The sequence below is a fragment of the Pogonomyrmex barbatus genome, unplaced genomic scaffold, assembly GCF_055798465.1.
Source record: "Pogonomyrmex barbatus isolate J1 unplaced genomic scaffold, ASM5579846v1 scaffold5, whole genome shotgun sequence".
NCBI classification, from domain to species: domain Eukaryota; kingdom Metazoa; phylum Arthropoda; class Insecta; order Hymenoptera; family Formicidae; genus Pogonomyrmex; species Pogonomyrmex barbatus.
The window spans coordinates 5,116,425-5,144,342 of NW_028297149.1; the positions used below are offsets into that span (position 1 = coordinate 5,116,425).

General features: G+C 30.9%; 2 long non-coding RNA genes across 2 annotated transcripts in view; both read left to right on the forward strand.

The window, feature by feature from the left end:
• LOC105423523 (uncharacterized) overlaps positions 1-27,918 on the forward strand; it is a 54,831-nt gene that overhangs the window by 18,642 nt on the left and 8,271 nt on the right. The window lies entirely within an intron of this gene.
• LOC148935386 (uncharacterized) lies at positions 26,122-26,576 on the forward strand. The gene is made up of 2 exons (XR_016140499.1): positions 26,122-26,377; positions 26,447-26,576. It is a non-coding gene; the product is annotated as an uncharacterized LOC148935386 (long non-coding RNA).

The window sequence follows — 27,918 nt, forward strand, 5'->3', positions numbered from 1 at the left end:
CAGCGGCAGCGGCGACGGCGGCAGCGGCAGCGGCGGCGGCGGCGGCGGCGGCGGCGGCGGCGGCGGCGCCGACGACGACACGGTCGACCTGGGCCGACCCAGCGCATGGAAATGCGGGAGCTCACGGCGCCCCGCACTCCTTCCTGCTTGAAAAGTCCGGCAAAAATGAGTAAAAAGGAATCTAAGCATGACAGAAATCGAATAAAAAAAAATTTAGCGTGCAAAAAACGCACACAGAGAGAGAGAGAGAGAGAGAGAGAGAGAGAGATTCTGCAGTTCGGATCTTAAGTTAAATAAATTAAAGAGTTACAGCGTTCTTTAATAAGGATTCGAATATGTGAAAGTTTTACTCCATAGTCAACGTTCGTTTGTGAATGTGGCCTTTTTTGGAGCTTCGCGTGATATTTCCCCCGATTTCACCGACTTGCAGTTACGCTCTTTCGAGACTTTGCGCATTTTCGGGCGTTCTCGGTGAGATAACATTTCCGAACGATTCCGCTTTGAAACTTCCGCGGGATGTTTTCCCACTGCTGATTGAAAGGACCTAGGTCCCCGGCGTTTCGATTCGGCGTTTCTATCCCGCCGAAAAGGGAACGAAATCGCGTTTTGGACGCAGATAGAGAGAGAGAGAGGGAGAGAGAGAGAGAGAGAGAGAGAGAGGGCTCTCCGAAAACGAGCTCCGAATTCGCGCTCGAGGCGAACTCGAGGCGTAAGAGGATCTCGTTAATTCCGCGCGGACGCGTCGCCGAGTGGCGTCGGGCGCGACGCGCACAGCCCTACGGTTCCGATGCAAATAACCGATCCAAACAAATCGCGTGCGCGTCTCTCTCTCTCTCTCTCTCTCTCTCTCTCTCTCTCTCTCTCTCTCTCTCTAAAAATACCGCCTTCAAAATCCATAACCGCGGAAAGCGGGACTGTTCCAAGTATGAAGGCGTGTGCGGATGAATCCGCCAGCAACCACGCGCGCAGATCTCTCCGATGCGGCACGTTAAACAATCGTCGTCCTTCCGTAAAAATAACGATTACGCGCTTCGCAATCTTCGCGACGTATTCTCACGCGTGGCCTCGTGACGAATTCCGAGCAGAATTTTTTTTCGCCTATTTCACTTCGCTTTTCCAATGTAAATTTCCCTCCCCCTCCCCCTTCTCTTTCTCACTCTGTCTCTCACTCTCTCTCTTTTCCTTATCTCTCGTTTCGATAAATAAAACGTCAATCGCGCGGGTGCAACGCTCTGTGTTATTAATATCCGACCGGGCATCGTAACGGAATAAAAAAAACGTCGGGTCGGGATCTTAGATGCGGTCAGCATCCCGTAAATGCACTCCGCTTCGAGCTCCGCTGCACGTGCGGCGGATTAAAAAAAAAAAAATGCCAAACTTCCTCCGGCAAGTGTCCGAGTAGCGGGAGAGCGAGGCCGCACCAAATTTGGTCATGTCAGCCTCTCCTTTCAGGAGAGAAAAAGAGAAAGAGAGAGAAAAACGTAGGCACTCTCTCTCTCTCTCTCTCTCTCTCTCTCTCTCTCTCTCTCTCTCTCGTAGTACGCATGCACTAATCGTGTTACTGCACTCGTGTATCTTATCGCGAGCGTGAGTCCCATTGCTGGAAACACGTCACGCACACGTACATCATACATACTACATACACGTATGTGTGTGAACGATTTGACGGTTGATTTGCAGTTTGTGCAGAAACATATGTCGATCGCAAGGTCGACGAAAATCAATTCTTCGGATAGTTTACGCGCTGCGTAAGAAAAGAGAGAAAAAAAGAAGCGCACAGCCGAGGTGAGGAATTTTTCCGCGGCGTGTTTATCGCGTCGTTTATCGTATTTATGACTCTTTCCTTTCGTTTTTTCCTTTCCTCTTCTCGTTTCGCCTCACCTCTAAGAAATGCAAGTCTCAATTTTCGTCTCAATTTTCGCGATTGATTTTCACGACTCGAGGGACGTGATTGGAGGCATTATGATTTCAGATTGAAGCCTTGTTACGCAAATATGGTAGATGACAAATCAACTGTCAGACGTTTTATCGTTTGTTAGTTATCTCGAGGAAGTGGCCGTGCATTTCCTTCTCATTTCGCGGATAGAAAACCTTCGACAATTGTCTTATCATTTTTACGGCGTATCGCGAAAATACAGACGTAACTGTTATCGACGATAATAACAATAGTTCAATCTTTGTTTAAATGAAATGATGTATGGATTTCTCTTTGCGCGTCTAAGAGCGCTACTTTAGAAAATAAATTTCAACTGTGCACGTAGCAAAACGTGTCAAACGGTAAAACAAAGGGGATAAGTTAAAATGAAAGAAAACAGAAAAAAATTTTCCTATACAAGGGAGTAATTGATTTCAAATTTGATTGTCAATTTATTAAAGAGGGAATTAATTAACTATAACTTTGAGCTGCGTCGAAAGTTAAAAATAATACATAGAAAAAAAATTAGTCAAAATCAAGATAGTATATTCTCATAAACAAAAATATCATAATCTTCATATAAAAGATTTTCAATCTTGAGCAAAAGTAATACTTGCATTAATATAAATTCAATCAAATTGAGATTAAAATTTTTAAGAAGATATAATAGACTTGCTTATATATATATATGTATATAAGAATATTTGTCTTATTGTCATTTAAGATTAATTTTTTTCTGTGTAATTCGCAATATAAGTAATTTTTCCAAATTTATATAAAGTTTCCAAATTTATATAAAGTTTCCTTAAATAAAGAAAAGTTAGTAGACACCTAAAATCCCGTCTGCCATCTATTATTCTATTGTTAAAAAAATGTTTATTCTTTCTCTTCTTCTCTTCTTTTCGAAATTAAATCTCCTAATTAACGGCTCACGCACGGAAATTAAGGCAGGCCTCGTCTCGTTTCAATGTCCCATTTTAAAGACGGCCACTTCCCGACTTTATTTACATCCAGAAATGTCATCCAGAAATGTTTTTCCTTTTTGCGGGAGAAGCGCACAATCGAAATCGTGCCCGATCGGGGCGCAAAAGTCGACGGTAAAAGGGCGGCTGTGCAACGTATGTAATGATGCGGCAACGGCATACGTGACGTGCCACTATCGGAGGAGATGGATGCTAAAAAAGGCGAAAAGAATGCAACGGCGACTCGTTACGCTACTCGGCCCACGTTTAACGTAATTCGTCCGCTCGCGCATTCCGCGCGTGCCTGCCGCGTCGGCGTCAAAACAAGGTTGGCTCTCCCCTTCGATGTCGTTTCCCTCTTGCGTGGGCACCCCTTTCAATTCCCTATGCACCTGATCGATCGCCGATCGTGGGTGTTACGAATGCATTCGCGCTCGCAAAGTGCTTTTTCCCCTGGAGATATTTTCAATACACGATTCGCGTGCGCGTCTTTTGCCTATTTCTACCGTGCAGATTAATGCGCTAATGCGAGATTTTAATTTCAATTTAATTTTTTGTTTCCTTTTTTTAATTATAAAAATTAGAATTTAAGATAAATTAAGTCGAAATTACAGTTAATAAAATAGAATTAATTATAATAATAAGATTAATAGAATAGAAATGAGTTTAGATATTAGGAGATGATTTTTGAACAATCATCAATTAAACTCGTCAAATAATACAGTATTTTGTTTATACGAATGAGATAAATTTATATATATAAATTTTTTGTCATTTTATAAATGAAAAAAAGATTAAACTAGTATCGATGTATTATATAGCTGGAAATCTTATTTTAAGTCCTAAAATCTGTCAATTTTAATCATTAATTAATTAATGTCGATAGGAAAGTCATTCTCAGATGTTTCAAAATAAAATGATACGATATAACAATTAAAATATATTTAAGTAAATAAGTATATAATACAAAAAAATAAAAAAATAAGATAATAATACAAATAATAAATAATATAAGATAATAATACATTTTACATGTTTTTGAAACTTGTTTTGAAACTTAACCAAACGAATAGTTTGGAGTACACTTTGAAGCGCATTCTAAATATCCTAATTCTTCGTAAGTTTCAAAACAGCGGAAGTGGAAGTCTTCCTGCTGAAATAGGACAAGGGTGCATCCATGTATAAAACGATATGCGTGACACATATATCTATATGTGGGACGCGCAGTAAATTCCCTTTATCGCTGCCAGGAAAGCTACGAGGGTGAAAATGAAGCTGGACGATCGCCAGAGTCACGTTTTGTCATCCAATTTTCATTCGCTTACGGATCTTACCGTAAGAGGCGAAGACTTCCGGCGCCTCGTCATACCACGTGTTCTACTTAACCGATCGAGTTACACGAGTGGTTTCCATGTGGTGCTACCTACATGATAGTATAGGAAATAAACCCATTTGCCGAGAATATTCAATCCTTTTTGTAAGGCAAAAAATTGAAACTTTTGCTGAACTGCACGTTTTTTTTTGCCACTTAATATTTTTCTTGATGCTTAAAGCTGAATAAATTCAGCTTTTTTTTTGACGTTAGCGTCAAAAAAGAGGTCACGTGATTGACTTAACGCTAGCATCAGAGTAGAGATTCGATGCGTTTTTATTTATGAATTTTCTATGCCGTGCGTATATTTATTTTATATGTATGTCAATTGTTTCTTGTATTATGTGGCACATAAAATTGTAAATAGAGAATTATATTTTAATAAGAATTATAGATTGCCTGACTAAAAGGAAGATTACTTTTCTTGCATAAAGTATTTGTAGAAATTAAAATAAAACTTTTTGTTAAAAAAAAAATAATTTTTTATACTATAACAGGTTTTTTTATTTAACGGTCTTTGAATTTTTCCGCATTCTAATTTTTTTAAACATTTTTTGCTATTAAATAGAACGAAATTGTTATTATATATAAATTATTTTATATAATTGTTATTATTATTTACTATTATTATTTCTTTCCATTCCTTTGACATTATATTAAAAGTTTATTATCTATGTTTATATGACGTGTTGGTAATAAAAATTGTTAAACATAAGATCTTTGGATTTTTTTTTATTCAAACGAGATTAAATAATAGAGATCATGATTAAGTCTTACAAGATAATAGGAGATGATAAAATCAAAAGAAGAGATATAATAGTATAAAATGACCAAAATATGACTAAAATACTTTTATGAATACTAAATTATTGTATGGTGGTACTTAAATTCTGATACAATTTTTTTGTCATTATATCCGTTTCTATCCGTGCATTTTGTTTTATTTCATCAATAAAGTCTTCTTTAAAGAGTTGTGTTGAAAAATATTAGAAATTTGACAGAACTTTTGCGTTCATCATCAATTTTAGATGTTTTTCAAATCTCAAAAAAAGAATAAATGTTATTTATATAACAAAAAAACACATTAAGATGTAAAAAAATGTACAAAATTTATATAAATTTATATTAAATTTATATAATTTTATAAATTTATAAAAAGTATTGTTATCAAGCGTGTAAAATTTTTTATAAATAAATAATTTGAATATCTTTTTTGTAATAAAAAATATTATTTATTATTATTCATTATTATTTAAAAGATACAAAAATATATTTCTATATTTCCTTCAGTTGCATTACAAAGTTAAAAATACGAAATTCGCATATTTGGATCATTTTTGATAAATATACAGTTGAATTGAAGATCATAGTGGAGATAATAATTAATATTATTATCCTTTTTTTCGCAGCTTAAAGTCGAAAAGTTGTTTAAAATTTTGTTTTGTATTTCATTTTTATATTTTTTAAATTTTGTCATTTACACATTAACTATACGCGAAAAGAATAGTTTTGCTAGCAATCTAAAAATTTAGCTAGACACAAATTTAAAAGTAATTTTTGTTGAATCATCAAAATAGTTATGTAGTACATTTAAATATAATAATAATACTGCAAAAATTTTTAATTTTCTAACAATTAATTTGAATATCATATATAATAATTTTGACTGCTCAACAGCTGCTGACTGCTTATTTTTAGATTTGTCAGTAAAAGTATTCCTTCCGTGTAAACACACTAATGATTGCGCAATAAAATATTCGAGGAAAAATAAAAATAAGCTACAAACTAAATTAAAATTAATAAAACTTGTATATATTAGAAAAAAATTTAATGTTTCAGCAAAATTGTTTAATAGAACTATTCTTTAATAGCAGTCAAATGTTTTGTTTTATATAACAAAATATTTAGTTATGCAAAATACATTTCTGCAAAATATCTCTATATAAAAAAAATATATATTTCTCTACTTTGTAAATAAAATTTCGTATAAGTGAAATTATTATGTTCGTCAATATGAATCTATAAATGATTGTGTAATGTAATTAAACCATATAGTTAAAGTTGTCACTATGTAAAGAAAAAAAGACGAAAAAAAATTTATTTAATATAATAAAAAATTTTGTTAATATCTTTTGATTGTTGTAACAAAGAATTAATAGTAATAAGAACAAAATATAAATAACAAAAATATTTGTATTATAAGAATTATAGTTTATATTAACTTTTCTTAAATGGTTTTATTCGATATATTTACTGAAATTACAAAACTACAAAAACTACAAAACTACAAAATCGAATTTTAATCAAATTACTGTGTCGCTTCAGTAAAATTTTGATTCACAGAACAAAATGTTTTTCCTAGAGTATGTTACATATATAATTTGATATGAGTTTAGAGATATAAATGGAATAAAATAGCGAAAGCTAAAGCTCATTCTTTGTTTACTTTGTTTATCTCTAAATTACAGAAAAATTATTTTTATCTCTATCAAATAAAGGGAGATAGAAATAACTTCTTGACAAGAGGAGTCAGCATCTATTCTATTCTGGATGTAAGATAAAATTTCCCGGGGAAGCAATGGGGAAACTTTCCTACAACGTACTTCGTATACGTTATACCGTAACGATGGCACACAATACGAATAGCGAATAGGGTAAGAGGGGTGATAAACTCATCTAGAAAGAAAGATCGAGATTGTCGTGACTATCTACTTTCATATTTATTGCCGTTCTTGCATGGAGAACTAGTATCTCTCAGTTTATTCAAGCGTCGTGCGCGAAATAAGCAAATCGCACAATTTGGCAGGAACACTTCAAATATCCAATTATCAAATACTTAACAAATAAGATTAAAAATTTGTTAAAGCTTCTTTCCCTCTCTTTCTCTTTCCCAAAACATAAAAAAAGTTTTGTCCATTATTAAATCATTATTGAAATAAGACTTATTCCGCATTGCGGAGAAGTTTCTTCTTGTAATAACCTTCGGACATAATCGATAACGAACGGGTGATGAGGAATCGTATCGCGTGGAAATAAAATTCGACGACTCTCCCACATCGGAGGAAGTTACGTCTTCACCATTAAGACGGAGTATTGCCTCCGTAAAGGAGCGGCCAAGAGGGACGTCGAGAGTGGGAGGGTAAAAGGATGCCCGGGACGTCGGGCGAGGTGGAGACGAGATTTTATGGGGGATTCTCGGGTGCTGAAACCAGCGGCGATGATCATAAAAAAAAAACTAGGCGCCCGCGGGACCCGGATAGGGATGTGTTTTGCCAAAAGCTGGGAAGCGTCGCGACGGCGCCAGGGGGTCTGGAGCCAATGTCCCGGGCTCTCACGGGCTGTCTCCCGTCTCTCCCTCTTCATCTCCCTCTCCCGGTTCTTGTCAATTCCGGGCGACTTCCCATCCTCGGGAAACCTCGCCCCGAAAACTGGTTCGCCACGAGCGCATTTTCGGCGACCGCGCCAACGCCAACATTTCGATATCCTCGTGCGCTGATTACGTCGTTCGCAGTTACAGTGAAACGAACATTGTGGCTCTTTGTCGGAAAAATCCGCAAAGTTTGTGAACAAGGATAAATTGATCCTTAATCCGTTAGACAAACAATTATTCCAGTCATGTTTTCTGACATATAAATAAGACCATTGAAGAGGATGACGATGTAACTTTGTAAAATCCGGACGTATACTTCTTGTTTATTTAAGATTGTCAGTAAAACTTTCTGCGTTGCGACGATTCCTAAAATGTCTACAAAAGTAACTTATATATAATTTTTATTTTTTTATTTTCTTGTTTACACGAATATATCAATTATTTCTGCAGATTTTTTTTATTTAAAAATTATATTTATTTACAAATAATGTATCTTATATTGTTAATTTTTTGCAGATATATATTAAATTTATATTTCAATAAATATATATTACATATAATTTTAAAATAAATATATTTTATATATGATTTTACTGAAATATTCAAAACTTTAGCCAGATACAAATCTGAAAATAATTTTCTTAAGCCAACAAAATAATTATATATCATATTCTAATTGATTGCTGGAATATAAAAAATTATTGCAGTATTGTTATCATATATTTAAGCATACATTTTTAAATATATTATGAAATAAACATAAAAAAAAATATACACACACAGTATGTGTGTGTGTGTGTGTGTGTGTGTGTGTGTGTGTGTGTGTGTGTGTGTGTGTGTGTGTGTGTGTGTGTGTGTGTGTAAAATAAATAAATATATATAAGATAAAAGTATTACTCTTTGAGCATAGTTCTAGATAATTATTTTAATAACTCAAATAAATTATTTTCAGATCTATATTTGATTAAATTTTTAAATACTTTAAAATCATTTTTTGTTGTTGTACATAGGGCAATAAAATTCGACGTAATATAAAACGCTATTTTCTTTTGTAAAATTTATATGCTAATGCTAGTTAGCTCGTCATGCGTATGACGATAATACATTCAATGAGAATTCAAATTGCAATTTCACGCCGAAAAGGATATATCCGAAAATTCGCAAATGTGAATTGCTGCGGAACGCAATCTTCTATTGAGATGATTTATGATCGAGCTGACGTCAACCCGCGGAATAAATTCGCTGAAATAAATTCATTTCTATGAAAGGCTTCGATCGTTTGTAGCTGCGGCTGCGGCCCAATGGCGTCTCTTCGAAACGTTCTAAGAAACGAACTTTGTGAGAATAGGAAGCAAATATTTCTGTTACATGAAATAACTACTGTCGGGAAGTGTGATATATTATTCATAAATCATACTGTATCTTCCTCGTAAAATAGTTTCTCTATCTCTATTGGAGGGATAAACTTCAGAAACTGTTATACAACTTCGAAGGCGTAGAATTTCGTTGCCATGATATACGGAGTCGAATACAAATCTTTTTAATAAATTAATATTGTATTATAGTCTTAGTCTTAAATTGTTGTATTATAATCTATAAATCGGAAAGAACAATTTTGTTGAAATATCTAAAAATTTAGATATAGATATGAAAATAAATAAATAAATTTTATTAGATCATAATTACATACGAAATAATTACATTAAATAATTATTTTACGCAAGGCGTTTAATTAATTACTACAAAAAATAAAAAAAATTTTTGCAGTATTATTGTCATGCTTAAATGTTCCATATAATAATTTTGATAGTCTAATAAAATTATTTTCAGATTTGTAACCGCTCAAATTTTTAAACACTTTAGCAAAACTTTAGTCTTTCTTTCTCTGTAATTGTATTAATAATACATAGAAAAGCATTGCTTAAATAAGACGTATAAAACATTTATCAAATGTTAAGACAGTTAGATGGAAAAAACGATTTTGTTGGAATATCTAAAAAGTTAAATATAGACTAAATGTAGATTTAAAAATAATTTTATTGACTCAAAATTGTTATAGATAGCGTTTTAATGAATATTATGGTAATACTATAAAATTGTTTTATATTCTAGTTTATCAGTAACCAATTTAAACGTTTTACATAATTATTTTGATGCTACAACAAAATTATTTTTCAAATTTGTATTTGTCCGTATTTTTAAATATCTTAGCAAAACTGTTCTTTTGTAACTCTTATTCTCTTGTGTAACTCTTGTGTAACTCTTATTTTTCATGCAAACAGCTGCATTCACCGATGACACTTGCGCTCGTGCAACATTAATTTTACTCGTGTTTAGATGTTTCTACCTCATATAGTTTATGGCTGTTCTCCCCGCGGAGAAGAAAGGGCACGGATACATGAAACCCTAAAAAGAGGACAATAGAACGAGACCTTACGGGCATAGCCGAGGATGATTTGACAAACTCTCGATCGTGTACGCTGGGGTTGTTCAACGAAAAGCTACGAGATAGCATCGAGCACGAGCATCGAAATCACCATAAAAAATCATTCGTGTCTAATGCGCGGATAGTAGCTGCATTTGTTGAATTGTGCATTCGAAGGGAATTAAACCGTAGTGTTTCATCTCCGTGATTTCTCGTTGTTTCATATTCTATCGATGGGAATCATCCCGTATATAAATCGCAAAATGTTATGGAAATCTCTTTCCTTTTTTCTTGAAAATTTTATTAGAAATTAAACCCATAAAGATGATTAAAAAATAAAACGAGAAGAATATAAAAATTCTTTAAATCTAAAATTAAAAGCATTGATTAATAATCCTAAAATATACTTTATTTTTAACAGTTTTAAAAAATATTTTGCAGTATCTTAGGACGTGTCTTTTAAAGTATCTATTTACACACACACACACACACATATATATATATATATATATATATATATATATATATATCACATTGTATATACATCACATTCGCAAAAATTTATATTGGATTTTAATTGGATTTTTCTGATTAATACTGATTCTACAACAATTCATGGAAAATTGTCCATGATACCGAACGAAGATATCAATTAACCCTCGATCCGATTTCACCCTGTCTAGAAGACGAACAACGGATATTCGAGGGTGCATGGAGGCCCATTTCTCGACCCTGACGACACCCCTGTCGGCGTTTCCGGCATCCGGTTCCGGCGATTTTTATGCGGAGGGGTAGAACGGGTGAACGATGATTCCACGGAATCTGAAAAGTCAGTCGAGCGAAAACGGCGGGCACGCACAAGGAGGGTTGATTCTGATGACAGAAGAAAGGGAAGAAAAACAGTTATTGTGTGCGTGGGAGAAAAGAGCCAGACAGAGAGATAGATGCAAAGAAAGAGAGAGAAAAAAGGAGAGCGACGCCGAAACGATACGTCGTCGCATCCGCCCTCGGTTCGAGAATCACAGGGTATCATTTGTCAGAAAGGGCGCACGTGACGCTCACATGAAATTTCACCGGAAATTCGTCGTTTGCTGGACAGAAGCGGTGATGCGAAGCTCGCGTCGCCATCTTAGAATCGCATTTTCTGGAATATTGTGAAATAAATTTCTGTCGGATATGGCGCTTATTTTGAAGGCAGAAAAAAAACATGGACATATCTAACAGAAGAGTTTGAGAGATTCAAATCTCTCCCCCGAAATTAAAAAAAGGTTTAAACAAAATTAAAATTATGATTTATAAAATCTAATATTTTTCTTATTCAAAATCAGGAACAAGGAGATATTCGAAGCTCTAAAATATTTAAAGAAGCAATTTATTAACACAAAGAATTATTATTTATGTGTTAACAGAATTGATAAACTTCCTTTTATACATTTCCCGTAAAATGATCCTCGATATGCTATGCAAAAAAAAAAGAAATTTCTTAAAAGCACTTTAAAACGTTTTATTCTCTCGTAATTTGAAATTTTATCTGTATTTTTATATTTTATTTTCAATGAAAAATTCTATTGACAAGTTTCAGAATAACAAGAAAATTTATCTCGATGAAAAGATATTCTGCAACTAAAAAGCTATTCTGTTGTAATCCATTCTGTTGTAAACGCTTGTAATAAAAGAATGTATCGAATGTAAAAGCATTAGAGAATTAAGTTGTAATTTATGTTGCTGACGAAATATATGATGCTGTATTCGTTTCGCGCGAAATAGAGCCCCCGGGGTTAATTAAATCAGTGATAATCGGTCCGCCGCCACTCATTCCATGCCATTAAAATTACAGTCTCAATTTGGCACACGTGTCGCCCATAATTTGCCCCGTTGAATTAACCCACGTATAAAGAACTTATATATTATAATTAGATTAAGTGTCATCCACTCTGAAACAATGCGAATTCTTTGAATCCCTGCGATAAAGCATTTGGAGTTGTCAAACGAGAAATTTAAAATCTTTGATTGTTGCAAAATAATAAATAGTTCATAAGTATAATTAGTATATTTAGTATAAAAAATATTAAAAGTTATTTAATATTTTATAACAAGTAACTAAATTTTATAATAATTTTAAAATAATGTGATGTATTTTCTTGTAATATTTAAATATCAAGCAGTCATCTTTGACTGATTCTCTCTTTTCAAATTAATATTTTTTTTCTAATATCAAAAATAGGATTTTTAAATTTCCTGATTTAGTATTTCATTAGAATAAAACATTCAAATATATAATAAAAAAAGTAAATTTGAAATTATTGAAAAAACAGTATATTTCAAAATCGTATTTTAATACGAAAAGAAAAATAATAATTAAAAGATAAAAATAATTAAAAATTATTGCTAGGTATTTTTACTAAAAGTAATTAATTTTGCAAGATACATGAAGTAAAACGAACGAGTTATGCAATATTTTTTAATTACATTTTTCCATAATTAGGGTATTTTCTTGTACTTGTACTTGTTTCTTGTACTTTTCGTGTACTTATTTAAAAGGTTACGCAGAAAAATTTTTTTTTTTATTTTATTTAAACTATATAATTTATTTAAACTATATAATATAAATATTTATTGGAGTATCAAAATAATTATATAAAGACATTCAAATTGATTGCTAGAATATCAAAAATTTTTGCAGTATTATTATTATTATTATTATTATTATTATTATTATTATTATTATTATTATTATTATGCTTAATGCTTATTATCTTGCAATATAATTATTTTGATAATCTAAATAAAATTCTTTTCAAATCTGCCAAATTTGTACATGTTTTAGTAAAATCGTTTCTTCCATGAACTTCTTTCAACTATTTGGAGTTCAATGCAGAAATTATTCCAAACTATTTATTTGTATTTAAAAGGACGTACACAAGTATACGTAAATTTCTACGCACATGCATTACAAACATGCATTGAACTAGATATCATTCGTGACGACGATGATGATAATAAAACGTTAGTTAACAAGCCTTCTGGGGACCAAAAGAGGAGTTAACGGTCGGCGCGAAAGTTATGGCGGCGGTGTGTTAACTACCGGGGTACTTAACTGTCTTCCCCCTAACATTTAAATCGCACCGAACATTTGGCCGCGCAGTGCATTAGTCCTGGTAGAACGATCACGGACACATGCGAAGGGATGCGCATTCCGGGTATACCGGGTGTAGACTTAAGTAATGAACACGTCGCACAGAGGGGACGCGAATATTAAATTACACATGCCTGCGTGCACTTGTGCGTGCACGTTGCATGTTGTCATCACGACATTTCGTAGAGTTACCAAATCGTGATTCATTTGAAAAAACGAAAAATGCATACGTAAAGCACGAAACGTTATATTAACGAAATGATAAAACGAATACATATATAGTTAAAAAAGATTCTTTTTAAAAATCGTCACATCTATCGTCACAATGAAATATTTTATTCCTTTTTATTCTTTTTATTTATATTATTTATTAATTTATTTTAATGACGTAGCGTGAGCAATATGACTTAATTATGATAAAATAAAAAAAAAAGGTAATTGCCATAAATTAATTAAAATCTTAACCTATGTTGAGTACAATGTCAATCAAATGTTTCCAATTTCATTTGGTCAAATCATAATGTCATTAGGACACATTCGATACAATACATTCTCAGTTAAATCGGCTGCAAACGCTCGAGAACTTGAACGGTCAGCGTGTACACAAATGGCGGAAATTCTATCACATCATTGCTTCGCATTTTCACGAGGCCCGCGTCCAATTTGTACAATGTATAGCCGGGGGAATGGGTCACCCTCTAGACTCGCTGGCCGCGCACCCCATAAATATCTAGAAACCACATAAACTGACCATTGTGAGTGCTCGAGACGCACTCGCGTCCTTTTGCAGACGACCCTCCTGCTGAGAGAGTCCTGCGTGGGCCCAGACAAAACTTGCTTTATCCTTAAAGCTAGAGCGAGCAACGCCCACTGAGAGTACTCTAGTAGCTCTAGAGTACACAGACTACCCCCCCCCCCTCCGATCATCGGACCAAGAAGTACCGTTCACATCAGATTACCGCTTAAGTGGCTCGATACTCTTCCCTTAAGTGGCGGCTTAATCTCGTATGTGTTTTCCCATACCGCACTGCTCATTTAACTCTTGTGCACTCGAATACACTGAAACTGCAAAAGAATTATAGATATTGACTTCGATACACATAGAAAGAACAGTTTTGTTGAAGTATCTAAAAATTGTCTGGATACAAATCTGAATAATTTTATTAGATCATTAAAATGATTATCTACATAGAAACAAATATTTAGTTTTGCTGACAAATCTAAAAATTTGGCTAGATACTTGGCTAGATTATCTGAAAATAATCCATCAAAATTATCCATCAAAATTATAACGTAGAAGCTTTTAAACATGATAATAATATTGCAAAAATTTTTTATCTTTTAATAATTAATTCGAATATCATATGTAATAATTTTGAAGACTCAAAATTACAAATTTACAGATTTGTATCTAACCAAATTTTTACACAGAAAGAATAGTTTTGCAGAAGTATCTAAAAATTCGATCAAATTTTACTGATCTAAATTATTGAAGGACCTAAAAAAATTTAGACCGAGATTTAAAAATAATTTTAAATTATCAAAATTATTATATAGAATTAAACATGATGATAATACTGTAAAATTATTTGATATTCTAGTAATTTGAATTATTAATATATCTTACTTATTTCGATATTTCAACAAAATTATTTTCAAATCTGTATCTATTTAAATTTTTTTAGATTCTTTTTGCTAAAGAATCTAATACACACACACATATATATATATATATATATATATATATATATATATATATATATTATTGTTGTCATATTTTAATCATTAAAGATATTAAGAGTATCTTTATTTGAGAGAGAGAGAGAGAGAGAGAGAGACTACTTTTGCGATTTTAATCTTTGATTTTTGAGACTTTTACAATTTATTTAATTATACTTTAGTTAATCTCGTTCAACTGCAGTAGGAAACTTCTTGCTGAAAGAGAAGCACCGCCTCTGCAGTCTCACCGACGAGAGAGACAATTAATAATAATTAAATTCGAATTCAGCATCTCCGAGGGTGATCCCCTTGTCAGCCGAGCAAAAACATCGTTGATCTATGCCCTCGCCCGCGTAAGATTATAAATGTCATCATCCGCGTAGGTCTTTTTTTTTCGCGTAATATATATCGCCTTTGTTCCGCGTACGCGGTGGACCTTGACGCTCGAGCTTCCTCTTCCTCGCGAGGGCTTTTCGCGAGCTTTCCGTTCTTGCAATTAGGGACAAAGCTGTTCGATAATCCGAGAAAAATTCGCCGTATCATCGACGCCGTCGACTCATCATGCGCGTATTATTATTATTATTATGCGAAAGAATTTTGCACGTCAAGGAAGTCGAAAGGAAAGCGTAGCTCTTATCCGGAACATCAATTATTCGGAGCGACCATTATCGAATGCGCATTTGCATTTGCATTTGAATACGACGATGAAATGATTTTATGAGAACACGAAATTTTGTACGTTAAGAGTTCTCAACATTTCAAAAAGGCGTCTCATTGTTTTATCGCGCTGCGGCATTGAAATAAAGAGAATGCGCAATTGAAATAATTTACAGAATTTAATTTGATAAATTATAATTTTATTTATTATTAAGACATTATTTATTTAAAAATATTCGAAAAATAAATACAATTATAATTTCTACTAAAGAATAGTTTTGTTATAAAATATCTAAAATATATAAAATATATAATAATATTTGTCAGATCTAAAAATAAATAATCTAATAAAAAATTTTAGTATTAAAGTGTTAAAATTATTATGTAGTATGCTTAAGCATAATAATAATAATACTGTAAAAATTGTTGATATTTTCAAATTGTAAATATTTTCAAATTTGAACATCTTACATAATTATTTTGATGGTTTAATAAAATTATTCTTTTTCTTTTTCTCTTTTTTTAGATAAGATTCAAAAATCTCTAAATTAATTTCTAATTTTACACTTAAAACAAATTTAAGAGAAATTCCTCATATTAGAAATGTGCAGACTATTCGATTCGGATTTAAATCTCATTGAAAAAAAGTGGTCTTATAGTTAAAGCGAAAATCATCTACAAAATTAATTAAAATGAGTGACTGACTAGAAAGCACTGCGATATTGCAAATGTTTTGTATATGATATAGATATGATAGCGGAATTTATATCTGAATAATTTATCAAAGAAATATCCAAAATTAAGAAAATGTTATGGTAAAACCAATATAAAACCAATCGCGAAATTTGACACAGAGAAAATACATAGTACACTGAAAAAAAAATTTCTTTAGATTTAGCAATTCTATTTGTTTGATTTAAATTTATTTAATTTAAACAACATAATTTTATATTAAAATATTATATTTAAACATTATTTTGTTGAATTAAGAGTTTTGTTGTTTTATTAATGTATATCATGATGTTTAACAGAAGAAACACTATTATTTAAAGGAAATAAAATTTATCTTTGAACTAAATAATACTTTGTTTGGCTAACTTAAATATTGTTTCAATGAAACAAAGAGATTCTTTAATATTGTTGAAGTATATAATAAAGAGCATTATTTTTTTAAACAATTTTTTAAACAAATATTTTATTTGAAATAAAGCTATTGTTTGAAAAACCAAGCAATTGAATTTGTGAATCAATAATTGGTTTATTTGGACTATTTCAAAAGATAAATTTCATTGAATCTAATAAAATTTATTAAATCCAAAGAAATCATTCTCTCTGTATAGTTACTCAAAAAGTAACGAGTCATTACTTTTTAGTTACTTCTCTGTTTACTTCCTGTTTTGTGCATTGCTATTTTAAATATAAAAATCTTATATTTCTAATATATCTCTTGTAATATATTTCTAAGGACTGATTGCAACGACATTAAGCGAGACTTAAAACTTTAAATTTATTATAACAGTCGAATTTGATTGGTTCTTATTTATATCTAACCAATCATATTAAGACTAAGTTCGGAAATGTCATCCGAATGTTCCTACGCATTATTTTATTCTTGTTTAACATTCAGTGAAAAACAAAGATAAAATGATACATGGGGGATACTCAAATGTTTCCGAACATAGCCTAAAAGTGTGAAGCAGACTGTCAGTGCTATTGACTGTGTTCAACTCAAATAGCTTTGCAACTGTGTACGATTTTTAAATGTGATTAGTTTATATATTTAGAGTCATGAACTAAGGGAGAAACTAACAACAATTACAAAACTGCTTTCTTTGCTAGCTAACGTAGCCATTTGCTTTTCTAACGTAGCCATTGTAGTTATTTTATCATTAAATATAAAACAAGATATAAATATAAAGTAACGATGAACATAATTATTAAATTAGTTATTAGTTACTAAAAAAAATATAATTAAGTTAAGTTACACTTATAAATGGAAAAAAGGAACAAAATTAAGTTATAAATATTGAAAAAAAATAATTCTAACTGTAACTTCGTTATAAGTAAAGAGTTACTTCCAACTCTGGAAAACAGTATGATGAATCGATAGTGGTAACTAAAGATTATCACCATGTGTGCACTTGTACACACTTAGCCTGCCAATTATCAATGATTATTTAATGAGTCGTTAACGAACAACATTATTCTATTATCAAAATGAAATTGTATGAATGACAAATGGGTACTGCTGTCACATGACTCACCGGACTCATCTTCTAATTTTTTACAGGATCTACTATTCAATTTTGATTAGATTTTTTTCATATTTTATTTCATTATATTTGTGTCAAGTTTCATGATGATTGGTTTTGTATCACAAAATTTTTCCAATTTTGCATACTCTTTGAGCAAAAAAGTTTTTTTGTGACGCCCAGTTAGATACACAGAGAAAATGATTTCTTTAAATTTAATAAATTTTATTAGATTCAAAGAAATTTATTTTTTGAAATAATCCAAACAAATCAATTATTGATTTAACAAATTCGATTGTTTGGTTTTTTCAAATAATAAGTAACTTTATTATTTGTAATTTTAAATAAAATATTTGTTTAATAAATTGTTTGAAAAAAATAATAACGCTCTTTATTATATGCTTCAACAATATTAAAGAATCTCGTTCTTTCATTGAAACAATATTTAATTAAACAAAGTATTATTGAATTCAAAGATAAATTTTATTTATACTTTATTTATACTTTAATAGTGTTTTTTATATTAAACAACATAGTATATTCTAACAAAACAACAAAACTCTTAATTCAACAAAATAATATTTAATATAAAATTGGATTATTTAAATTAAATAAATTTAAATGAAATAAATAGAATTGCTAAAGAAATCTGTTTCTCAATGTAATAACGCGTCATCTTACAAAAGTGACTATATGATTTAGTTATTGGTTGAAGGCCTAAATTTTCTTACATATATTATTAAATGTTGCTACCGTACGACAATTTTCTAACACCCCCCAAAAAAATAATCTTTTTATTAGTAGAATCTTTTAAATTTTAAAAGATTTTATTCTTATATGGCCTCAAGAGGAATCCACTAAAATTAAAAGGAAATTCTAAGTACAATATTTTTTCATTTAGCGTAATTTCGTCTTGCATCTGCAGCAAATCTGGTTGTCCTTAATATTAATTTCCTCTTGTATACAGATTATATAATACTATTTTAAAAATCTATTTATATTTAATTGATGTATTATATCTTTGTTAGATTACATGATATATTGATATACAGCTTGCTAAATTAAATGTGAGCCAGTACATTTTCAAGTTAATCTTTTTCAAAAACTTTTTCTTTCAACTTTACTTTCACTTATTGTCACAGAAACAAAATTGTGAGAAATAATACTATCTGAGCACTTTTCCACAAAGAAGTTTTTCACAAAAGATAAAATCGCGATTTCACTCTTTTTGATCATGTTCCGATATACACTGTTAGTACTAAAATAATATATGTTATGTAAACTGTGAATTCTCAGTACTGGCAGTGTATATCCGAATGTTCCTTCTTACTGCGTCTTCATCCCTGGCGAAAATAAGGCGGAAATAAAGAACTGAACGTAAGTCAAATGTAAAAGAAGAGTGACAAAAACGTAAAAGAAACGTAAAATGTTTACGAAGCGTTTTAATGCTTCTTTTACGTTCCATTGTTCCAATCTACGCTTCCTAGAAGATTTGTTTACACTTCTGTCACTCTTCACTTACATTTCGCTCAACTTTTTATTTCTCTTATATACTTTTATATACTATTAATACTATTGGGGGTGTTAGAAAATCTATTTATACTACGTACTTTTATTTATCTTATTTTCGCCAGGGCCACGCAGCGTGACGCTTTTTTTATTCTAACCTATCATGAGATGGTAGCGACACACTTTGTTTTTCGTGTTTCTTGTATTGCATGTAAAAGGGCATTCCGCTTTCAGTAAACATATTCCTCTTAATACAAGAGGAAAACCATTAGAATAATATATATTACATTTTGGATGAATAGTTTACTTTATTAGAAGAAAAATACGCTTTCTATAAAAATCTTTACTTAGATACGGGATTACAAGGAATTTCATTTTATAATTAGAATATTTTTTTTGGGGTGAATAGATACAAAAAACAGAAATACATTTTAACTGTAATATTTAGAATTCTAACTGGATCAGTAAAACATTTTTTTGGGTGTTCATGAAAGAAATAATTTTATTGAAGGATCTAAAGGTTTGTTTAGATACAATCTGAAAGATAATTTTATTAAGTCATCAAAATAATTATGTAGGACATTCGAATTGATTGCTAAAATATAAAAAAATTTTGCAGTATTATCGTTATAACTTAAACGTACGCTTACATAATAATTTTGATGGGCCAATATAATTATTTTTTATATTTGGCTAAATTTTTAGATATTTTAATAAAACCGTCCTTTCTCTATATAATTTGAATCTAAATTTCAAAAATTTTGAATCTAGAAAATTCAAATTCAAATACAAATTACAAATATAAATATATTGTTAGTCTTATTAAAAATCATACTTTCCTTGAGAAAAACAATAGTTACATTTTTTAAGCAAAATAAGAGTGCATTTCGTTTCATGCATATGCGCGTATGATTTTACAACATTACACCCACAGAAAAGATTTCTGGATCTAATGCTATTACTCTTCAAACTAGCATAAAATAAGATCGATATAGGGTCAATCATATTTATTATAAAGAATAGAATATTTTAGTTTTAATTAACGCAAGAATATTCTTAAATCTAGAATAAAATGATCTTGATGCTATAATAATAAATAATAATAAATAATATAATAAATAATAGCACAATCTTACACCAAATATTAACGCTAGTATCGGCGATGATTTATTCTATACAAGAGTAAACAAGCTTAAATTTGTATGTATTACTCTTGATTCAATAAAATGTCAATCATATTTAATTCGAGGCAAAAGAATAGAAATTATTAATTTAATCTTAAAATGGTTTTACTTTTATATTGCATGAGATAACGATAAGATTAAATGCATCAAGAATAGTTTTTGTCTCATTATATATAGAAATCCTTTGTGAGAGAGTAATTATGTGATTAATAAAAAGTTATATTATTTAACAACTTGATTCAAGTAAAATATTGTTGATTTTCTTCAATTTAAATTCGAAAAGGGTAAGATATTCAATTTTAATTCAATTCATCGTCAAAAATCTTTAATTTGTTTAACATTTCTACCTCACCCTCATCGCTACTCATATCATTACATTTAATAGCTTCTCAAACTTGTTCATAAGAATCATTCCAGTTGTATATGAATAAAATTACTTGTCTCTCGGCGGGGGTCGCACATTTGGGGCGATAGAATAATAAATTCGACGAAGAGCAACGAACCCCCTCGAGCGTACATGACTTCCAATCGGGACAAGGGCTTTTAATCAATTGAATCGATACGTATATGATATATATATATATGCGGCAATTCGATCAAGCAAATCGCTCGTGGAATTACGCTTGCTCGGACTATTCCGTGCCCTAAATCATCATGGGCGCCCCGTTGCATAAATCATCCACGTAACCGGAATACGCACGTGTATATTCGAAGAAGAATCTATTAGGAGATAATCGTGGACCCCACATCTTCGCGAACACGTCGATGAAATATATTTTGATTTGTCACAGTAGGTGTACGCGCGCACGACACGCGCGTTTGTGCGTACACGCACTATTGACGATTGAATGCGTTACGCCTGCGATACGTAAGGGTGGATTTGATGGACGTGAGAGTTCCAAATAGGAAGCTTTATGCACCCCGCATATCTTCTGGATTGAAATTGTCCGTAATCTGAATTATGCATAAATCTAATGGTCATGTTGCGCATGAAACAATCGCTTCGAAAGAATTTTGAAGGCGGAAGAAGCGGTTTTGTTGAAATAAAAATTTCTGTAAAATTTAGATCAGTCAGATATACACAAAAATGATTTTCTTGAAGTATCTAAAATTTTGATGAAATATAAATTTGAAAATAATTTCATTGAACAATCAAAATAATTATGTAAAATGCTCGAAATGATTGCTAAAATATCAAAACTTGTAATAATATTGTCATTAAATAATATTTTTATATGGTCTAACAAAATCATTTTCAAATTTATATTTGATCAAAATTTTAGATACTTCAAGAAAATCATTTTTGTGTATTTTCCAAACGTTGGATCTAAATACATTTCAATGTGTAATAATTACACAAATCTTTAATTCGTAATTAACTTTGAAAATATATTTAATATATATTTCTTTCTCATACTTAATTTTACTTTATTTTACTTTTATTTCTTTTTTTTTATTATAGAATTTGCTTTTATTACACGAAGAAAAAATGGATTGGCTAAAATATTTAAAAATTTAACAGATTTATTTAAATCTGAAATTTTTGATAGACTATTATATAATAGACTTTTACTGATGGACTTTTTGATAGATATTTTGATAGACTATTAAAATAAAAAATTATAAATTAATTAAATAAAATAATATAATATTAAAAAAATTATTGATATTCTAACAACTACTTTGACTATCCTATATAATTATTTTAATATTCAACAAAATTATTTTCAGATCTATTTGATTAAATTTTTAGATATTTAAGCAAAATCTTCTTTTCGTATATTTCGTATTTTTTTTCGTATTTTTTTTAAGTATCGGATTTAAATGCGATATTTTAGTGCGTAATAATGTAGAAAATTGTATTAATTTTGGAAATATATTTACATTTCTTTCTCATATTTAATTATATTTTATTTTACTTATAAAATTTATTAGATGGAAGAAATGATTTTGCTGAAATGCTTAAAAATTTTGCTAGATGTGAAGTAATTTTGTTAGATTATTGAAATAATTATGTAAGATGTAATAACATTAATACATTATAATACTGCAAAAATTGTTTATATTCTAACAATTAATTTAAATGTCCTATGTAATTATTATAATGTCCAACAAAATTATTTTCTGTTCTGATCTAACCAAATTTTTAGATACTTTAATAAACCTGTTCTTTCCGTGTTGTTTTTATAAAACTTACTCACATTTAAAAATGTACAAGTCTCAATTAAGAAACCAAATAACAATTTAATTCAAAATGACGAAATGTAAAATGTTTGTCCAAGCGCGCGAATTTTACATCTGCGTTTCGCAGCTGTTAAAGAGAAATCGTCTCTTTTTTTATTAGCTATGGGAATGTTTGCATAGATTTCTTTGTGCTCCGACATCGGAGGGAACTTTGCGCTATTATTAGTTTTAGGCGACGGACTCGATGCCTGTTTGCATAGTGAAGTGCCGCTAATTTTTCTGTAAACTGTTATTCCAAGGGAGACACCCACTTTCTCTGCACCTTCCATTCATGTCTCGTAAATCCATTTCGTTACAATGGCGGCCATTACCGTACGCAAACATAACTCTCGTTCCCTCGTAAAGAAGTTATAACAGGCATAAATTGTCTTGTACATCGACTGCTTATAAGCATAATAATGTTGTTATTATTATATATATATATTTTTTATTTGTTGTTCACATCTCGACGATATGGAATTTGTGTCAGAATTTAATATTTTTAAATATATTTTAATATAATTCTATCTATATCTATTGACTCAAATGTTTTTCTATTAAATATAAAATTATAGGTAAAATTCTATTTCAAATTTTAACGCGAATTTTATTCAGGATATTATTAAATCATAGTTTAAAAATAAATATGTATGTATTGTAAAAATAAATATGTGTATTAAAATTTTTAATTGAATACGGGAAAAACGGTTTTACATATTTAAAAAGAATGTTTGATCCAGCTATAATTCTAAATGTTACGGTGAAACAATGAATCATTGTTTCTTATATTTGTTAGAAAATTGGCTGTCACGTAAAATTTACAGTAGCAACATTTAACAATGTATACAAAAAAATTTAGATCTGATAATCAAATCATATGGTTTTATAAGAGATATAACTGAGCGCCATAGAAAGATTTTCTTGTCAAATTTGATAAATTATTCATATATAAATTCTGTCATTGTCATTTATATTGATCAGATACGAAAAATATATGATATCACAGTGCTTGCTAGTTATTACTTCTATTTTAGCTAATTCTATTTTAGCTAATTTTCCGTATTTAGATAATTTTCACTATGACTGCTAGATTATTTTTTAGTGCAGAAATATTTAAAAATTTGGCCAGATATAAATCCGAAAATAATTTTGTTGAATCATCAAAATAATTACGTCCAAGGTGCAAATTAATTGCTGAAATATCAAAATTTTTTTAGTATTATTTTCTACTTAAACACTTTACATAATTATTTTGATAGTCCAACAAAATTACTTTTACTAATAGACTTTAACAAAACTGTTGTTTCCGCCTACTTTTTAAAAACTTTCTTAAGTTTTTACATTCATTTTATAATCAGTAGCTGCAATTTTTACAAGAATATTTACGAAGACGGGATAATTTAATTGATCACCTGACTTGGATCTCGAGAGAGACAAATATAAAATATTTTAGACGTTCTTTAAAGGCAGAATTTTTGCAGCAACCAGGAATAATAATATCCAAGGACAGGATAATTCGAGCCGATATCTTAGTCGATCGTCTCGAAGAATCACGTCCATTAATTCGCGAACGCATCGAGGCGTCCCGGGCAATTTTAATAACTCACCACCGTCGTATAATGCGGCCGGTCGTAAAACACTTTACAACTCGCTTCAATAAAAAAAACAATTCAACAATTTCCCCGTCGGGATCAATAACGGATGAAAGGCGATTGGATCGCGGCCCGCCAATCGGTGGAGTCGCGATAACAGAGGGTTGGATTTCGCGGATTCTGCGCCATCGAATCGACGATCTCATTGGCCCCGTCACAACCGAGGGGGTTGTAACATTTTATCAGGATGGAACTTTACGGATATGGACGCTCCGAGCAACGGAGACGACATTGCGCCAAACGAAAAAGAAAAAAACGGAGACTTTTGTCGCGCTCTTTTTGCCAACATATATTGCCGTGACGTACGTACAATGGAGCTTTCTCGAACATCGAGAAAATTCTGGTCACGTACTTTTTTTAATTGATATAGGTTACGAAAAAGTCACTCTAAGTCAGCGACGGCAAAAGCGATACTGTGAAACATTGTTTATTCAATGACGCATCTCGAATGCTCGTAGATCCATCGAAGAAATATAAGACGCAAAAAGTGGGAACATTTGCATAAGAATAGCACGAAATAAGGTCAACATTGGAAAAGTGAAATAAAGAGAAGAAATAAACATGCTATCATACTGTTATACATGCTTTTATACTGTTGTAAGATCAATTTATATGGAAAGAACAATTTTACTGAAATATTCAAAAATTTGGCTGGATACAAATCTGAAAATAACTTTGTTAAGCTATCTCAAAATAATTACGCAGAACATTTAAATTATTTATATATATAAAATATAAAAATTTTTTGCAATATCATCATAACATGCTTAAGTATAATTATTTTAGTCTAGCAAAATTATTTTCAAATCTGCATTTGATTAAATTTTTAGATAGTTTAACAAAATTATTTTTTTCTGTGTTAGAATTCTTTAGCGAGAATAAAGATTGAAGTAGCGTAAGAGGGAAATCGTAAAAGGGCGAATGAAACTTATGAAAAACGTAAATTGAAATATTGAAACATAAAACGAAGTCTCAAAAGTCATCTTAGAAATAAATTTTTATTTTACATTTCAATACTCTAATTTATGCTTTCTAGAAGCTTTATTTACATTTCGATTGTTCTACTTTTATGTTATATTGAGAAAAAAGTTATACTAATGATGAACAAAAAAAGAGAATTATTCACAAGTAGTTGATTTTTATTAGACAATTTTGTTCAAATAGCAAAATATAGTGTTTTTTCTTTTTTTATTAAATAAGCAAACTTTTTTTAATAACACAATTTTATTTGGTTACTTACATTTTGTAAATAATAATATAAAATTGGGTTGCAATTACAAAATAAATTTTCTTTTAGTAATTTTAACAAAAATAATGTATTACGGTACAACATATGTATTTTTATTAAGCGTAATAAGTGTAGTATTTTTGTTAAGCGTTTTGTGTGTGTGTGTGTGTGTGTGTGTGTGTGTGTGTGTGTGTGTGTGTGTATTCTAATGTTTTTGTGTGTTCTTTTTGTAAAATATTTTTATTAAGTATTTGTATTTAATGTGTTTTGTGTATTTGTGCGTGTTTAATAAATTCAATAAATTAATATTATAAATTAATATATAATTCAATAAATTAATAAAAACCCACGATTTGATTATATATCAACAAATAATTTTAATATCAGTAACAAAATTTTTGTTATTCATTCCAAATATTTCTCTCAGTGTACTCATGTTTCGGTTTATAGCGTCACTATAAGGAAATATTGTACGTAATTAAATTGTATGTTATTTTTATTAATAATATTACTTTCATGTTTAGTTTAATTTAATAAAGTGCTTGTATTTACATATTATTTTTAGATGTTATTGTCTGTTTATAGATGTTAATTTTGGTCAGATAGTATAATATACAAAGTATCCGGTATCGGTCATATCATCTTTCGTGGGCAGATAAAGCTGATAAAACTGAATAGAAAAGTCCTCTACTATTTTGTAATTTCCGTGATAATTATATGAGTTATTTAATTCTTAAAAATCACTATATTAGCCCGGCAAATGCAAGCACGCGGTAAGCTAAGTCGAGTTTTTTAATTCATCGATTGATTAATCGCGTAATGCGCAAATACTGCTTTTACAGCCAAACTTGCATATAATGCGATTTATTAATTGAATTAACATTTGGCCTTCTAAAATGCCATACGGTTTGGCGTTTGATGCACATAACCTCAAAAATCAATAGTGTTCACGATGGCAATAACAAAAGAGCATATTCGATTTTCCATCCACTTCGCGTTTCATCTGAAGAAAAATGCTGCTGAAGCCACTGCAATGATTTGTGCTGCATATGGAGAAAACGCTATAAGTCATGCTACATGTAAAAGATGGTATCAAAAATTTCGCCAAGGAGATTTCAGTCTTGAAGATGAACCGCGTGCTGGACGCCCTCAAAAGATTGAAACGGACGAATTGCAAGCACTGCTGGATATAAACTCTGCGCAAACTGAAAAGGAGCTTGCAGAACAGCTTGGCGTTACGCAGCAAACCATTTCCGTACGTTTACATACGATGGGAAAGGTTCGAAAGGAAGGCAGATGGGTTTCCGCATGAATTGTCCGAAGACAATAAAAATCGTCGGCGTGACACTGCACTCACTTTGCTTTCAAAGTTCCGGAAAAAAGATTTTCTGCACAAAATCATTACAGGCGATGAAAAGTGGATTCTTTATGATAACCCTAAACGTAGAAAATCGTGGGTTGACCCTGGTCAACCTTCGACATAGACGCCAAAGCCCAATATCCACGCCAAGGAGGTTTTGCTCTGTATCTGGTGGGATTGGAAAGGTGTGTACTATGAGTTGTTACAACCGGGTGAAACAATCACGGCAGATCGCTACCAACAACAATTGACCAATTTGAGCGATGCATTAGAAGAAAAAAGGCCATTTACTGGCTAAGAACGTCGGAAGTGATCTTGCTTCATGACAATGCTCGAGCACATGTTGCGAAAGCGACTCAGGACCATATCTTTACGTTAGGCTGGGAACTTCTTCCGCACGCGACGTATAGCCCAGACATGGCGCCTTCCGATTACTACCTATTCCGGTCGCTGCAGCATCATTTGGCTGATACACATTTCGTGAGATTTGAAGAGATACGAAAATGCATTGATGACTTTATCGCTTCGAAGCCGGTGAGCTTCTATCGTCAAGGAATTCGCAAGCTACCCGAAAGATGGCAAAAGATCGTTGATGCAAACGGGGAATATTTCGCTGATTAATATTTTTTTGTTTGTTTTTGAATAAAGATTGAATTTTACAAAAAAAAGCTCAGAACTTTTTTGTACACCTAATATAATTTTTGAAATAATAAAAATACATATGATACGAAATTTTTCTTTGTAAATATTCCTTCTGCAGCTACTCCTATTATATATTAATAAAAATCGCATAATTTCTTAAAATTTTAAGTTTAAAGATATTAACATATTTTAACATATTATATATGAATCAGATGTCAAATCAGATAGATCTAGTTGTTTCTGATAGCTGAGTAATGACTATTATAAGAATTATTTCACACTTTGTGATTTATTGACAGATATCTTACTTTC